At 46.0% G+C, this 17,502-nt stretch overlaps 1 long non-coding RNA gene across 3 annotated transcripts in view; it reads left to right on the forward strand.

Moving 5' to 3' along the window:
• Positions 1-6,224: 6,224 nt before the first annotated feature.
• Positions 6,225-17,502, forward strand: part of LOC135393235 (uncharacterized) — a 69,939-nt gene continuing 58,661 nt past the window's right edge. For 2 of the 3 annotated variants that reach the window (XR_010422542.1, XR_010422544.1), the window contains exons 1-4: positions 6,225-7,348; positions 9,607-9,675; positions 9,745-9,855; positions 15,732-15,781. This is a non-coding gene — a long non-coding RNA (uncharacterized LOC135393235). The remainder of the gene's footprint in view (positions 7,349-9,606; positions 9,676-9,744; positions 9,856-15,731; positions 15,782-17,502) is intronic. The other variant, XR_010422543.1, reaches the window with a different exon arrangement.

Consider the following 17,502-nt stretch of genomic DNA (forward strand, 5'->3'; position numbering starts at 1 on the left):
CAACGCATCTTTTTGTAAATCAATTTCCACATTTCTCACGGCAGGTGAATATTAATAACATTCTAAACCAGATAGCATAATAAATTTTTAAACAATAAAATGAGCATAGATATGCTTTTTATTAAGTGTAGAGGCACACTCGAAAACAGAACAGACAACTGCTCTACATTGAAGAGATGGACGGATTTTGTACTCGTCACCATAAGTCATGGGAGGACATGATAAAAAACTGCTTCGAAAAAGAAGAGCCGCGAAATGCCACAGGAGTGAGTGTCGTGGCACACAACAGCGGAACAAGTAATACTTGACAGATGTCGCACCTCACCGACCTCGCAATAAAGCTCGCAAAACAGGGGCTGGGGTATATTTATTAGAACAAAGAAAAAAAAAGGGTCAGCCGAACGGCGTGTCGGCTTGCTATTCCGCAAAAAAAGAACAAAAGAACATTAAATAAAAGTAAAATAAAAAGAAAAGAGAAGAATCGCGAAATAAGGGATAAAGTAACAAAAGGTGAAAGCAAGATGAGATAGATTAAAGACAAAGATGACTTTAAAAAAGATGAGGGTAATGTGTATGGGGGTGAGAGGTGAGGAAGGATTATGCGGTAAAGATGAAACATGCCGGTGAACACGGCGACATCAAAGGAAGCCACAACATTTACTGCATCCACTCACTGTAAACAACGCCGTCCCAAGGGAACCGCCGAAAACCCGCACAGCTTCCCCTGTAATGTAAAGACCGTATCTTTAGACTGATGTTTAATTGAGAATCGACAAAAAGGTAATTCTTTTACGTATTTCGGTGAGTCAGGGCTGGACTTCACTTGGCCAAGTGGAAAACCATCTCTGTCAACTACTGGTGACGACAAACAAGTACGCTATTTTCAAAAATCGTTCAAATGACATGCTTATGTGGAAAACTCATTTTTTTCAGATCTTTTACGAACTCATTATCACAATAGAATGGTAACCGGGAAATAAAGGGAAAATATACTGTAGATTCATGGCATTTTCATCAAAGAGCACTCACTAGAAGAGGATACATTATTCCCAGTAACAACTTCCAGAAGGCACAATCTTACATCAGGCTCTCACAGAACAAGCCGAAAAGGGGCGACAAAAATAGGCTGCCGTGTTACTATGGGCTTGACCCTGCTCCTGCGAACAGAAAGTGGAGTCTGAGATAGTCCATGTGTATAACGTGCACAGATCTTTTATAATTATCACGGCGGCTGACCACAGCTTGTTCCCTAACAAAAACAAACAAACAATAAATCGTAAACTTTATTACGTGCGCAATTTAATTGTTCAGCAATTGTTTTGTCAAATTTGTCAAGTTATTGTGTTATTGTCAAGTGTAAAGGCAGAGCGTGACTCTGGGGACACTGGTCATAACACATAAACTGCGAGCATGCAAAACATATTGTGGACATATTTAACATCTTTGAGCCTTAATTAGTGCAAAAGTCTCTGATATATTTCAAAAATAAGAAAAACATTTCGGTCCGTAACCCAGGTTCCAGGCAGTAATTAGCCGTATCACCTACACTGAGGCAAACACTTTCGAGCTCCACATTGAACAGTTGAACGTATCCTAGTCAAGACAGAGTAGTATGAACTCCATTTTTTCTTTTCTTATAAACTCAACTCAAGTACCAAATCAGAAAATCTAATAATTAAAACGAGTTAAATATTTTCGAAGCATCAAACCAAACGTCCCATATATCTACAGTCAAGTACTGCAGGAACCACACTGTAAGGCTTACACTGTCACTAGTATTGGGGCGGCGGGACCGCTGAAAGAGCTACTGATATAGGTTGTTAGTTGTTGACGGACGAATTAGCGGTTCTTTCTACATGGCAAACACTCGGCATACACGAAACATTGCGAATAAATATGCAATTTACAAGGGCATGTCGAATTCAGCAGATGTGCCTCATAATATACCTCACGTACACTGCAGAACAAAATGATCCCGACCTTCGATCAGTCCGGTCACGAAAGCAGGGACAAAGAACGCCCGCATCTCCTCGGTCGGCCACCGTATCTGCCTTCAGTGGGTACCCCGCCATACAGGGCTACACGGAAACACGTGTGCTGACGCGACTGCGAGACGCGCCGCGCTTGATGCGGCCACGCCAGTGCACCTACTACCGCTCCCGGTGTCTGCGTGTCGCCTGCTTGTATGGCCTCTCTGCGGCGACAGTACCCGCCAGTTTCATGTTGGCGCTATCCGACCTCATGCACTCCTGCAGTTCATCGACTCCTCACTGATGTTTGTCATCAGCTGCCGCTGTACCCGCGAAGAAGAGTCCCTTCTACATCGTCTTCGGCTGAACGTTGCCCTCACCCGTTCACTCCTGTACTGGGCCGCATCTCATCTCCCACTTGCCCCTGCTGCGGCGTAGAAGACGATATCACCCATCAGCTCCCCCATTGTCAGCGTCGCCTTCATCATCGGGCCGTGCTCTGGCAATGCCTTTCAGAACTGGGGTGAATGAACATTTCCCTCGCAACACTCCTCAGCCCCGTGCAGCGAGCTATCCAGTGGCGTATCATAAAGGTGGTGCTCCGCTTTCTCCGTGACACGGGCCTCCTCGTCTCCTGCCTATAGGGTTGTTGGGCTGGGCCAGAGGGCGCTCCTGATTACGGCAGTCAGCGCCACTTGTGGCAGTAGTGCTAAGTTTTCCAAAGTAGCGTGTTCTCTGATCGCGCACATAGTATGTGCTGTGTCAAAATGGCCAAGCTGTGTTGCGATTTTTATAAGGCAAAAGAGACCGGGGATTGTTTCCCCGTCAAGTCGTAAGAAGGGAAACCGTCAATAGCGGCGCGTTTTTGGCGCATGGCAGAATATTATCGGACACGTTCGAAATACGAGTAAATTGCCGGTGCTCCCCAGGTGCCGTAGATCTACTAGCTCTGAGCGAAATGAAGAATACAGCATGAATGCATACAGTTGGATATCTCTGGTTTCAAATTTTTTACTCGGGTTTACGAAGAAGGTGTGAGAGCCGGTGGAGTAATGATTTATAAAATGAACGGAGAGATCAGTATGCATACTTGTCAGTAGCCAGTAGTTGGGTCTTTTTATGAGCGTTACATTCCCTCTTTGCTTACTCGAAACCATGCTACCACTTATCCGTGACTGTTTTGAAAGAGAAGAATATGGGAGTCAGATCAGAACAGTCATCAGAACAAAAATTTAAATGTCTTTGTGGCTGAGATTATTGACTTTGAGGCACTAACTTAATGAGAAACATGTCTCGAGTGCAATACAACTTTCATAATCCAATGACCAATTGCAATGACTCCCGGTGGATCCTGCACAGGTCTGATCATTTTGAGGTTTACATGCGCTCGTGACATCTCATACTTCTCCTATGCTTGCCATGCACTCGCTGCCTAGGAATTTGTTCCATCTATAGCCGTAGAATATGTAACTAAGAATTTAAAAAAAAGAATAAATGGATGCGTAATCCATGATACTCATGATTCTCACATAGTACTACGCAGCCCCAGACATAGGTATACGCACGGGTCTACGTCTACGACAGAATGGCGTAAACGCAGACGAGCTGATGGACAAAATTCATTATATATATATAAAAAAAAAAGACTGAGCGTGGAGCACGAAGCAGATACAAAAGACCGAATAGCTCAAGTTTATAAGCTTGCAGAATCTACAGCTTGCTATCAGCTTGAGTTTGAATGCAAAACATAACAGAAAAACAGGTACGCTCCGGTGTTCTTTGTGCAGTTCGTGCATTTTATAACAGTAACGTGGTCCAGGCTTTTATTTTTCCCGTTCCACGGGATGCACATTCTCAGATATTGCACGGAAGCAGGTGGAAGGTCGTGCACAGCGCATGTAATCACATTCGTCGCCCGACGAGTCTACTTTGAAACTTTGCTTCTCCGTACCACCAGGGGAGAAACGCGGCGCTAGTGTCGCGCTGCCAAACTCCAGGCCAACGTCCCTATGGTAAATGGGCGATGATCGATCGCATGCAGTTCGTGCTGCAAGATCGCACGCTCCCGCTGGTAGTCCGGGCAGTTCATAAGTAGGTGGTGCAGGTCTGCACGCACACTGCATGCTGCACAAAGGTCCGAGGGCGCACGGCCAAGACGCTGCCTCATAACTGGTGTAAATGCAACATTCAGCCGCATGCGGTGAAGAAGGGATGCGTAGTGTCGCGGAAGGCGATGAGGAAGCGACAGTGAAAGAGAAGGATCCACTGCGTGGAGCAGAGAGTAGGGTGTAATGTCATGCAGCCACTGTGATCTTGTCTTGTCTGCAGAGAGAGCACGGACCAGGGCCTGACGATCACCTTTGGGCAAGATGATAGAGTGGGCTGAAGCTGTATGATGACCCCGCAGGCCCGCCCGGTCGGCCTCTTCATTGCCGGGTACGCCGACATGACCAGGTACCCACTAATACTATGCAGTGGCCCAGATCCAGCAGCTCCTTGTAAGTTTCAAGCACGTCAGCAACAATGGACATGAGAGGACTTCGAATGCCCATTGTTGCGAGGCGTTGGATTACAGCTTTCGAATCTGTGTAGAAGACCCACGGCCTAGCTAAACACTGCAGGATCTTGCACATGGCAAAGAGCAAAGCATGTAGCTCAGCACATGTTGACGACGTCAGATGCGAGAGACGGAAGATACCAGTTATGTCTTCGGACGGAATAATATAGGCGCATGCAGAGCTGGCTTTTGTAGACGAGCCATCCGTAAAAACAGGAGTAAAGCCTGCATACAGCTCGCTCATCATATCCAGTGTGAGCGCCTTGGACACACCTGCAGCGACATCATCCTTTCTCTGTAGCCCGGGAACGGATAGTGAAGCAGATGGCAGAGGGAGGGTCCAAGGTGGAGTCGAACGCGCCTGGGGTTCAACTCGAAAACGTGGCAGGTGAGGCTTTAGCTGTTGAATGCAGGACCTGAACTTGTTATTCCTGCGACGGGAAAGCTTCAGAAGTAAAGGGTGCCGCCGGTGATGAGCCAATAAACGGAGATAGTGACGGCTCGTCTCATTAAAGCGCTGGATAGCAAGCGGAGTCTCTCTCGCTTCTGCCATGACTAAACAAGTACCGGTTGTTCTTGGCACGCCCAGGCACACACGAAGGCTACGTGCCAAAAGACATTGAAGCTTGGACTCGGAGGATGGCGAAATCCCGTGTAATACTGGAAGGCTGTATAGGAGCGGACCACGCACCAAGGCTCGGTGAATGGCCAAAAGAGATAGCGCATCGCAGCCCCACCTAAGGCCAGCAATGTGTCGCATTAGGGCGATCCCTTTGGAGAGTTTCGCCTCTAGGCCCGCTATATGTCTTCTCCACGAGAGTCGTGAGTCCAGCATTTCAGCCAAGAACTTACATGAGGTGGAGTACTGGAGCTGCAGTCCAGCCACAGAAAGACGATATGGAAGCATGTTCCTTCGCGTGAAGGCGATGACTTCTGTCTTCTCCCACAAGGTATCTAAGCCTGCCGTCAACAGGTATTGGTGTATGGAGTTAAGGGTTTACTGCAGTCGCCGCTGAATGGCGGGCGAGATTTTCCGGTGGTCCAGATGCAGATGTCGTCAGCATAAAGAGAGAAATATACTTTCTTCCCTATGCAGTCCTTCAGACCGGCCATAACTACGTTGAAGAGAAGCGGGCTAAGCACACTTCCCTGTGGCACCCCGTAGTCTGATGGAACAGGCGCAGTATCTCCCTCAGCTGTGCGGATAAACAGGGACCTACCGCGAAGGAAATCCGTGATCCAATGCATGGCCCTTAATGGAAAAGAAGCACAAGTAAGCATGTATAGGATGAAAATGCGACTGACGGTATGATACGCCCGTTTCACATCGAGGAATACAGCCACCATTATCCTTTTGCGGACCATTGCTTCCTGTGCTGCGGACACTAAGTCCATGATGGAATCCAGCGCTGAGCGGTACTGACGGAAATCCGACATTTCTTTGGGAAAAAAGGATCTCTTTTCGAGCCACCATTCAAGTCTATGAAGTATCATGCGCTCCAACAGCTTCCCGACACAACTGATTAGGCTTACCGGCCTAAATGAGAACAATTGTGAAGGGATCTTGCCTGGTTTCAGTAAGGGAACGATGCGTGCGCGTTTCCAGGCTTCGGGCAATTTACCTTCCCTCCAGGATGCATTCAAAGCTGACAGAAGACATTCCCGTGACTGCTCATCCAAGTTACGGAGCGCCAGATATGATATGTCGTCCGGACCAGGAGAAAACCGGGCTCGAGAGAGATGAAGGGGGTTCATAAGTTCAGCCAGCGAGAAGTCCATATCCATGGCGGGATCACTGACTGGAGCGGCATCTGCAACTTGCGCAGTTATAGAAGATGCGTAGCACCGGAACGCCGTAGTCGACATTGCTCGTGACCCAGCTGTTATAAGGTGGTAAAAAGAGAGAGCAACGTCTTTTTCACTTTTGTGCTGCGCCAAAGCAAGGGCGCCCAATGGGTTACGCGAGGGAGGTGCATCCTTGAGGGACCGCAGCACACGCCACACTTTTACAGGACTGACAAACGGCGTAAGCGTTGCACAAAATTTCCTCCATCGCTGCCGATCCAGCGCCGCTAAGGCCTCCAACACGGCAACACGGCGTCCAACACGGCAACACAGGGGCGGCAAACCAAGTTAAGGTCGCCCTCCATGTACAAGTAGACCGGACCAAGTAATCAAGTTAGGTTTAGTTATTTGAAGGCTGTCATGCTTAACGGGCCGTTGCCAGAAATTCTTGGTAGATCAAGCAATGCAAACTGGGTCACTCGAGCAGAGTAGTGAGTGAGGATGGCACCTCGGTGGAGCATTGAAGAACATAATAATGTCTGGTCCAATTGATAATGAGGCTAGTTCCAGTGCAAGAGCTTTGCCGCCGACTCACAGGCCCGCGAAAAGTGTACCTAGCTTGACCGAGAGCACACCGGAAAGAACGTTTAAGATGTGTGTACGAGTCGTTGAAATTGGCGTCAGAGGCGTGTGGATCTGCGTCAGCACCTATGGCGTCAGCATCGCTGGTCTATGGAGGAACCGAGAGTGTGCCCATAGCGGCTAATCCTGCTTATAGCACGAGACGCTCAAGCCGTGGGATTTCGGATTACGTGGGCGCCTATCCTCCTGACAAATCTCGTTATGACCGGCGAGTCGTCCTCACTCGATCTTTCTTTCTTTCATGTTTTGTCTGTCACCCTTCGCAGGTAACGCTTCCAAGGCTTCCCAATGTTCTTAAAAGCGCAAGAATCGCAGACGTACCGGATGCCAGCTTCCTGTGGAAGGTTTTATCAAGACAGAACCAGTTGTCTGCCACAGTTGTCGTCTGGGAAACGTGAGTGTCATATGCTCCTTATTGCGTTCATTATTAGCACGTTTTAGTACAATGAAACATGTTCGTAGTAACGGCTCAATACATGATAAACCAATCGTCTTGTTTCTTTGAGGCGAGGACATCGCCTTGCTAAGCATCCCAATGTACTGAAAGTCGAGTGCAATAGGGGTGGACGGTATGTGTCTTATGAATGTTCTTTAGCGTCACGAGTCTGTTCAAGGCCTTCCACCTACCCTTCCACCCCTATTGCACTCGACTTTCAGTACATTGGGATGCTTGGGATAGATCTGTTAACTTCGCCTGTCGTATCTTTTTCGTAGAGCTCTTCCGATGTACATGTACTCAAACTCGTTGTTATTTATTTATTTATTTATTCATTCATACTGCAAACCCAGTTGCGGGTCCTAGCAGGTGTGGACATTCTTATTAAGCCGTGAACAAAAACCGTTATAATCTTGAATGAGGACAGCTTCCTCAGGCAGCCTGTTCCAATCCCCCGTTGTGCGTTGCAAAAATGAAAACACTTGTGAGCGTAAATTTTTGATGGCTGTGCTTCTAGAGACATCGCATGATTCAGTCTCCTGGATCCTGTAACTCGCAGAGTTAAAAAAATTACAATGTCACATTCAAGTTTGTGATGAAGAAGCAAATGGGCTGTTCCTGGGCTGTTCGACAGGGCTTGCCCTCTCAGCCCAATTTTCTATGTACTTGTACCGTACCATTTCTAAGCAATAATAAATAAATAAAAAATAAATAAATAAATAAAATGCAAACATTTTAGTCTTGTCCATCCACGACGCACAGCGAGGGTCTCAAGCTCACACTTACACAACAAATCATTAACAGAAACAGTCCTTCTGTAATCAGAATAGATAAAGCGAACAGCCATTAGCTGTATCTTCTCTAACGCTGCAATATCATTTTTATTATACGGACCCAAATCTGTGAGGGGTATTCCAATATCAGTCTAACATATCTTTTATACACAGCAAGCTTAACCTCATATGAGGCAGATCGAAGCTTCCGTCGCGAAAGCCATAGCTTCTTGGTAGCGCGATTGCAAATTTTCTCTACATGCGAACTCCATTTCAAACTTGTTGTTAAAGTTATACCCAAATAGTCTACTTGATTAACTTTCTGAATTTCACGATTATCTAGCATGTACTGATACTCAAGTGGTGTTTTTTTCTTTGTTATGCTCATGGAATACGTCTTACAGACATTAAGCTGCATGCTAAATTCATCACACCACTGCTTCACAGCACACAGGGACTCATTTAAAGCTATCTGATCTTGCACGGTATTAATATCAGACCATAAGACGCAATCATCTGCAAATAGTCGAATCTTCACTGGAGGTAAAATTCTATCGGGCAAATAATTAACATCTAGCAAAAACAAAATTGGTCCTAAAACACTTCCTTGTGGGATGCCAGAAGTAACACCCAAGGAGTAAGAAAATACTCCGTCCAAACTCACAAACTGGGCTTTACTTGAGAGATATGCTCGTATCCAGTTCAATAAACCTTCGGGGAAACAGTACTTATGAAGTTTTCCAAGAAGTTTGAGATGTGGCATTTTATCAAAAGCCTTCGAGAGGTCGATAAATAATGCGTCAGTCTGACCTAAATTATTTAAACATGCTGTAAAATCATAAGTAACCTCTAATGACAATGTTACAGTACTTTTGCCGCGACGAAAGCAAGCCATGCTGACAAGAATGCAACAACTGACAGGTCTCCAAATAATTAACGATCTGTTTTGCTAAAACTTTAACACATGTGCATGTTAGAGAAATGGGTCGATAATTGTTAACGTTGAGTAAATCACCATTTTTGGGTATTGGAATAACCTTTGCTGTAAGTCAGTCCAGAGGAAGACAAGAATCTCTAAGCGATGTACTAAAAATAATATACAGATATTTTGCCACCTATTCCGCATATCTGCGCAAGAACAGATTCGGTATCTTATCTGGTCCCGGGGATTTCCGAACATCAAGTTCAAGTAATAGATTCAGAATGCCCTCAACTGAGATATCTATATCATCCATCTGGTGTTTAACAGTAAACTCAATGCGATTATCAACAGCAGGTACATAGTGTGTTAGAGAGTTTTAGTTCTGTATTCTCATAGTTATATTGTTCGATCTCATAATGGTAGTTATGTTACAACAAAACAGAACAAAGGATGTCGCTAGGGGAATGCGCTCAAGTTGGCCATGTTTTTTCTTTTATATTTTTTTGCTGTACCTTTTCCAGGAAACAGTGAGGAGCATCAATCAACCATGAAGGTCACCTTGGTCTTTCTCGTGTTCGTCCTCGTTGCCTGTAAATATCCACGTGTACACGTCTGAAGTATGGTTAATAATTAGGGACACATTAATGACTTTGTTGCAGTGGGTGAAGCCGTTGCCCGGCTCAAGTATGATCGCAGTTCTAAACGCGGATACGTGCCACGTTTTTCTCCCTTCTACTACCCGAGACGTCTTGTGAGGAGCGCTAATCCCGGTAAGAACATCCAGAAATCTCTTTGTAGCGATGTACCCCACTTTATACCGTACACTACACCCCCCTCAAGCAGATAAGCTGGAGGCACGCTTTTTCGGTTTCGGCTCATTTGCATAACGAAACTCAGGGATGGATATTTCACGGCGCACACTCTTTTCTGGATTTGTAAAATATAGAATGGCTTCCAACGAGGATGGTCCCCCGTTCTGCTATCTCGCTTTCGCAAAAATAAAAATAAAATAAAAATAAAAAGATAATAAAATCATAAAAATCATAATTTAAAAGTTAATTAATTAATTTTAGGTAATTAGCCATCTTGTAGGTACACACTCTCTTCCAGAGGGTGTCCGTCTGGCCGCATAACTCAACTGAATAAACGACATCTGTGCTGCTGTCGTTGCTCTCGTAGCTTTTCCATATAAATTCTGTACAGGATAAAAATAAACACCCTTAGTATATCATGCGTGGAAGGCAGCTCAGAGGAGCGGCCGCATGGCGCCAACGCCCCTAAAAGCTGCACGCGATTACACAAGTTTGGAGAGGCTTTCATTTTATCCACTGTTAGAAGCACACTTATACGCTTCGTTTATCACAGAGAACCATTATGATCTACGTCTTTCAGTGAAGAGATAAGTGTCACCTGAGACGGTTTGTTTGTAATTGCTTGATTAGTCTCCGTCGTGCTTTCGTTGTGCCCCTGTCAGACAGGCAGTCTTCAATATGATCACAACCGATGTACGTCGAATCATAGCCGTGTAAAAAAAAAAGAAAAGGAAGGAAAGAAAAAAGGAGAAAGAAAGAAAGAAAAAGAGTATGGGTAGTGGGAGAAGCCTAAAAAAAGAGGTTGAACCTGTCAATTACACTTGATGGCTTTTCATTGGTTTCTTGTAGGATCGCCGTGATACCAAAATTTCTCCAAAATGGTGGGGTAGCTTGGAACGGCGAAGCGAGAATTCAATGACAATTTTTCGCCAATTACTTTAATTTCCTTTCGCAAGTATAAATTACGTTCTAACTGTCTTGGAAACAATTTTTAAAATGGTGCCGTGATGTTACATGTAAGGTTTGTCTGCCCAGTGCGGCGACATCTTGCACGTGCCGTGGCTGGGGTAGGTAGATATTTACGTGAAAACACCATGCTTCCTCGTTGTTGTCAGGCCTAGCAACAACCGGGATGCCAAGAAAGTCGCAAGGACAACGCCACTGACGCGCAAAATTTCGCATTGCGTTACTGGATTTATACATATACGCATATCATTATACATTTATCCGTTTTTTTTTTTCATTCCATCTCCTTATGGTTGTAATTAAGAGATCATGCCGGCAACCGTCTCTCTACCAAAAGGCGGTACTGCTGGTGAGCGGTTCCGTCGTTCAGCGTCTTCCCTGCATACCTCCCTCCATCCAGATGGCAGTGATAAAAGTATCCGCAAAATCTGTTATGTTGCGTAGGTCCCTGGGGGTATCCATTTCAATCCTATCCAATACAGTTTTCCGTAAATGGCGGCATCCAGTGAATGTAGGCGAAAGACGGCTTGGATAACTTGGATGTATTTGGGAACTTATTCGGGCTCATGATCGGCCAGAGAGCTCAAAAAGTGGGTGGAGCTTCGGGTACATGCAGGTCCCATTAATGGCCGGACTCCCTTTTTATACACGACTCTGAATTGAATGTGCGCCTAGCGTCACCATGCGTGTAATGTGTCAACATGTGAGGGAGCATTGGTTGTCATAGGTCGGCATTTTCCCAAGAATTCATTCAACATCACATCATGGTCAGTTTTCTGCAAAGCCCATCACATCACATCACCGTCATAAACCATCACATCACGAGCCCGTAACTCAACTTCAGAATTCATGACATCATAACCCATCATTCAACTTCAACTTCAGAACCCATCACATCACATTACATCATTCAACTTCAACTTCAGAATCCATCACCATCATAACCCATCATTCATCATCAAGAGTTGAAGTTTGTGATGGGGCTTTGAAGTTGAATTCCTATGGTGGGTTCTAAAGTCGGTGATGCGGTTTTGAAGTTGAACTCAAACTAAGGCGTACGAGGGGTGTGCCCAGGCTGCAGGATTACGACGCTAGCGTCCTGCTCGCCTGTGTTTGCGTGGGTTTCCTGGTAGTGGCGGCATAAGCGTAAGCGAAGGAGGGGTATGCTGTTTGGAGGGTGCGGTCAGCCTGCACTCGGTTGGACTTGGAAGCAGGGTTTACCAATGAAGGAGGAAAGGGAGGGATGCCACGTTTGACTTCCGTTGTCGCACGTGAACGGCGGAAGGTGTGTTGCTTGCGCAGTTGGGATGTTGCACAATGTTGCGCCCGCTGTTGACAGATAAGCGAGCGCATAGCACATTGCGTGTTCATGTAGTTTCGGGTGACCGGTGATGGGGTTTTGAAGTTGAATACTAACGAAGGCCTACGTTGGGGTGCCCGGCTGCACGCTGCTGGAGGATTACGACGTTGGCGTCTTCCTCGCCCCTGTTAGCGTGGATTTCCCGGTAGTGGCAGCGAAAGCATAAGCGGAGGAGGGGTATGCTATTTGGAGGGTGCGGTCGCCTTGCTCTGGGTTGGGCTTGGAAGCAGGGTGCACCAAGAAAGGAGGAAAGGGAGGGATGCAACGTTTGACCTCCGCTGTCGAATGTGAACTGCGGCGGGAGGTATGTTGCTTACGCGGTAGTGTTGTTGCACAATGTTGCGCCCGTTGTTGACAGCTAAGTGAGCGCATAGCACATTGCAGGTTCATGTGGCTTCGTACGACATCCTTGCTTGCCGGTACATTGCACGTTCATGTGGCTTCGTACGTCTGGCTTTTCCGCCGTGCCATTTTTCACTCGTGACGCGGGGGTATTAGCTTCGGCATCGGAATACATCATGCCCTGCCACTCAGTATTACATGAGTTCTTGTGACATGATACTTACTGACACTGGAAATAGCCTTCATGAACGAAGTCAGCGACCTGTGATCACCTTCGCTGGACATATGTTTTTACTCTAATTCATTCATGCAATACACCACTGCAGTGGTTTATCCGGAATCCCAAGCAGGGAGCGTGGTCATTATTACAGCTACGTGATAACAGCTTTACACGTATAATTACCGACATGTCTGAAACAGCAAGCCCCCTTCTTTGCAAGGGGTGTCGCCCAACCTTTTTTCTCTGGGGTGGGAGGTGTCACAGGGATGTAGGAAGGTCTGGATAAATCACTGACACTAAAAACTGAGAATCTGCCCTCGAAAAAGTGTAACTCATTGTATTCTTTTTCCTCCGAGGAGGGTATATACGCACGAACACTAAGTGAATTCTTAACGACCGAGGTATTTGGACACATGTAATACATAGAGAATGTGAGGCGCAAATTGAAGGGAAGACTGCAAGGAGACCGGAAGACCACCAATTTACAGTCCGTGAAACAGTTTATTTTCCTCTCTCACAATCTGTGAATAAATATGTGTCGACACAGTCTACAACAATTCCCACTCTTACCTGTTTTTATTTGATGTTTGGAACAACCTCTCATCGTAATCACTTGACTGTAGTGTTAGTCACTTTGAGGTAACTTCGCAAAAGTATCACGAGCAAAGTTAGATATTTCTATTTCGCTTCACGTCCAAGCAGGCAGAACGCACAACGCGGGCTCCTTTTTTTTATTTTGCTGCTGAAAAATCCGATGACAGTGACCCCGCCTCTTGTACGTGCGCGGCGCCAGCAGCCTGTCTGCTCCGCCTTGTTGCAGCGCGATGTACTGGATGTACGCTACCGCAATTCCGACGTCGCAGCGGAGCAGTTGGGTCGCAGCAGAGCGTTCGTTTTCAGTTCGTGGAGTGCATTTTTTAACGGGGAAGGTGATAAGGCCACTGGCAAGGTTCTATGAAATGTGTGCAGAAAATGGGAACTCGCAGAACTTGGAATTCCAATTCTCACTTTGTGCCCAATTGACAAGGTATATTCGGAACTCTGCTCCCAACTTAATTTCGGCATGGTAGCAAGAACTTTCGTTTCTCACTTAATTTCATTCTGAGAACTTGAAGGTTGTAACTTCATTACATATTTAGCTTAATGATGTAGCTCGTAACTAGCAACTTTTGGGTGGTAATTAACTTCCCCACCTCTGCTAAAATGTACTTTATTGGCGATGAATATCTAAGAAATAGCAGCTGCGTGCTCTGATGGAACACTTGTGTCCGATGGATGCTACATGCATGCGGAACACATAATTCCCCAAAACATGACCTATGCACCTGAGATAAATTAGAGACCTATAGTGACCTCTGTGTATTACATTTAAAATAAAAGACGTCTACAAAAACAATGCCGGCCGGATCTTGTCCTATTTGGATCCCAATCACACAAAGGAAAAATAAGCAATCTAAGAAATAACACAAAATTGAAATGACACAAAATAAGCCTAATAAAACACACTTCGTCAGCACGACAGTAGTCTACTGTCGTCTAGTAGAACGCGCGTACGCGACCGAAGGCGAAGGCTCAAATTCAAACCCATCCAATATACATATATACGCACATTATAGCTGTAGGCGAGCAAATGAGTCAAACAGAACAACCACAACGTGCAGACCTCGCGACCGCAGAACGCCAAATCGCATCTCGATCTAATCTACCGCTCACTTTCGTAACATACAGTTGCCTCCGGCTACATGACATTGCCCTCCGCGCCCCACTACGCAGAGAGTAACGGGTTCCAAACACTTTCCCTCCATGCGACCGCCGATACACAACGAGGGGGGGGGGAGGAAGTCCGCCAGGCATCTGCAGTGTCAGGCCCATACGCCCGCGCCAGACACGAAACGCGAATCGTTTATGTTCGTTCGGTGCCCACCAATACACATTTGCCCTTCACTCCGCACGCGTTCGCACAAGTAACAGTCACGACACGTGAACGTCAGACATCGACTAAACATTGTCGGCTTCCAAACTTATTATGAGGACTTCGAAACATATCCGGTCATCTTCAAAATCCATCGCGCAGACTTCCCCTTAAAAATCATCGCGCTGACTTCAAAACCCATCACGTTGACTTCAACTTCAAAACCCATCACGCGGACTTCAACTTCAAATCCCATCACACAGACTTCAACTTTAAAACCCATCACGCGGACTTCAACTTCAAATCCCATCACACAGACTTCAACTTCAAAACCCATCACGTGGACTTCAACTTCAAAACCCATCACGCGGACTTCAACTTCAAGACCCATCACGCGGACTTCAACTTCAAATCCCATCATAGACCTTCATCCAACTTCAACTTCACATCACATCATAGCCCTTCATTCAACTTCAACTTCACTTCACATCATGCCGTTCATTCAACTTCAACTTCACATCACATCATGCCCTTCATTCAACATCACATAATTCTCTATGAGGTGATGGTGAATGAAGTCGGTGAAGGCCATCAGGAATGAATTCGCCGACCTATGGTTGGTTCCAATGCTGTTTGAGAAGTTGCCACGTTAGACGCTTTGTGCCGCTACGTGCATGGTCAATGTCCATGATAGGCAAGCCTGAGCGATGGGCAAGACACCCACTTGCCCATCGCTCAGGCTTGCCTATCATGGAATTTATCTACCAGCTAGTCTGCATTTACGCCATTCTGTCAATGGTCGATGTCCATTGATTTCAATCGTCATTGGAGGCTGCCCGTGTGACAGTGGTATTAGGTGTTCAAGTTCAATTGCACTATTGTATGTTCTATATTTTACGAATGCAGTTCTTTTTCGTGAATACCTTTGGGTCTCCTGAGGATATGTTTGAAACTTTATCGCTCGCGAGTGCTATGCCTGAACCGTCGTAATCATTGAACCTTAACTTTTTCCTGGGATATGCCGACGATGACAGCAGACCTGTGCTACGGTCGACGTTCCTTTTTGTGTCGATAGGCGGCACAAGTGAGTATTCGCTGCATTTTTTTTATTTCCCGTTCCAACAGTAGTAGTAGTAGTAATTAACTGAAAAAAAGTAGTGGGAAATACTTGGAGCAGGGTGGCTGCAGCTCCATCTCATTTAGGTGGTTTTGAGGTTTATGATATGTGGCTGCTAGTAGCGTTCCAACATTAAACGGGCACTAAACAGCTGGACGAACATTATCCAGTTATTATGGTCCATGTAGGAACGTGGCTCACGATATCCAAATATGAAATTTTTTTTCGTCTAGCGAGCGTCTTTATCACGTCACAGTGCCATTCAAACAGCATAATTCAGCGTCAGTCTCTCTTCCATCCTTGGAAATGAATCATGTCACAACCTTCCAACGTATAACAACGCCGCTCTCCAGGCGATGGAGGTGGGGGACATTTCGCTGCCCTAGCCAATGACGGGCCCCACGGAGGCAAGCTGCAGCTCGCCAGGGAACCGGTTGTGATAAAGACACTATACTTCATAAAAGTAGCGGGAACCCTTGAGGATCGCCGCTTTCCTCCTCTCTCACGCGGTCTACGGCATCTTCCCTCTTTCATTTGGCTTTCGCTATCACGTGGTGTGGAGCATCTTTCGTAGCCGCCATTCTGGCTGCAGAAAGTAATGGTGGACAGAATGACTCTCTTTAGTGAATCGATTCATTTGATTCAGTTCGTTTTAGTGGTTCGTTCAGTGATTCAGTGACGTCACTACACCATGTGGCGCGATGACGTCATCAAGTCACTTGATCGGTGACCTCACATTTATTATAAAGAAAGAGACCAAGAGAAGAGAGGCGCCCTTCCGGCAGCCACACGTTGCTGTGATTATCTCTGCTTGTTATAACATACAGTACTCACAATCAGCACGGCACACTAAAGGAAGGAACAAACACGAAATAAAAGCGGACGTGCACAGAACAGTTTAGTTTTTACGCCCCTACGTGCACATTGAGCTTTCACTGACTCACCCCTGCTTTCACGCCCTTGTCACATATACAGGGTGGGTGCAGATAAAGTAGCCCCACATTTGTGTACGATATCGTTCACTGCCACGGGATGACGCTCTTATACGATGGAAACGAACAAAAAAAAAATCGTAGTAACCAAACTCCACGTAATAAAAAAGTTATCCATGCAAACGTTGCTTTCCGGGCATCCCTATGTTCCTATGCAGAAGTCAATATGGCGGTCACAGCACAGTTGAGTCTAGCTACCGCTAGGCGTACCAGGTCTCGTTTTGTTTCTGCATAGGTGACACCCTCAGCGGTAGGGCGATGCTATTATGACTTGTCCTATTGGGAACGATTTTATTGCGTAGAGTTTGGTTACCACTATTTCTTCTCTCGATTTTCATCGCATAAATGCACCGTTATGCATAAATGCACCGAAGTTCGTACGGTATGCAGAGAACGCGCTATGTGCGAAAATGTTGGGCTACTTTATCTGCACACGCACTGGACATGCCAGTATTGTATCACACAGTCACCAGGAATCTGGACGAGCCACAACTGATGCCCAGATACCAAGTATTTCAGAAAATCGGCATCTAATTCGTCCATTAACATCGAACACCCAGATGGCTACTCATGTTCACACATCACAGCCAGCACGACCACCCTGCCTTCCAAACATATATGCATGGAAATTGAGTCCGCTCACCGGCATAAACGCGTCGCTAAGAGCCCGGCAGTTCACAAAAGATGGCACACGTC

Source organism: Ornithodoros turicata, chromosome 4, assembly GCF_037126465.1.
Source record: "Ornithodoros turicata isolate Travis chromosome 4, ASM3712646v1, whole genome shotgun sequence".
Lineage (NCBI taxonomy): Eukaryota > Metazoa > Arthropoda > Arachnida > Ixodida > Argasidae > Ornithodoros > Ornithodoros turicata.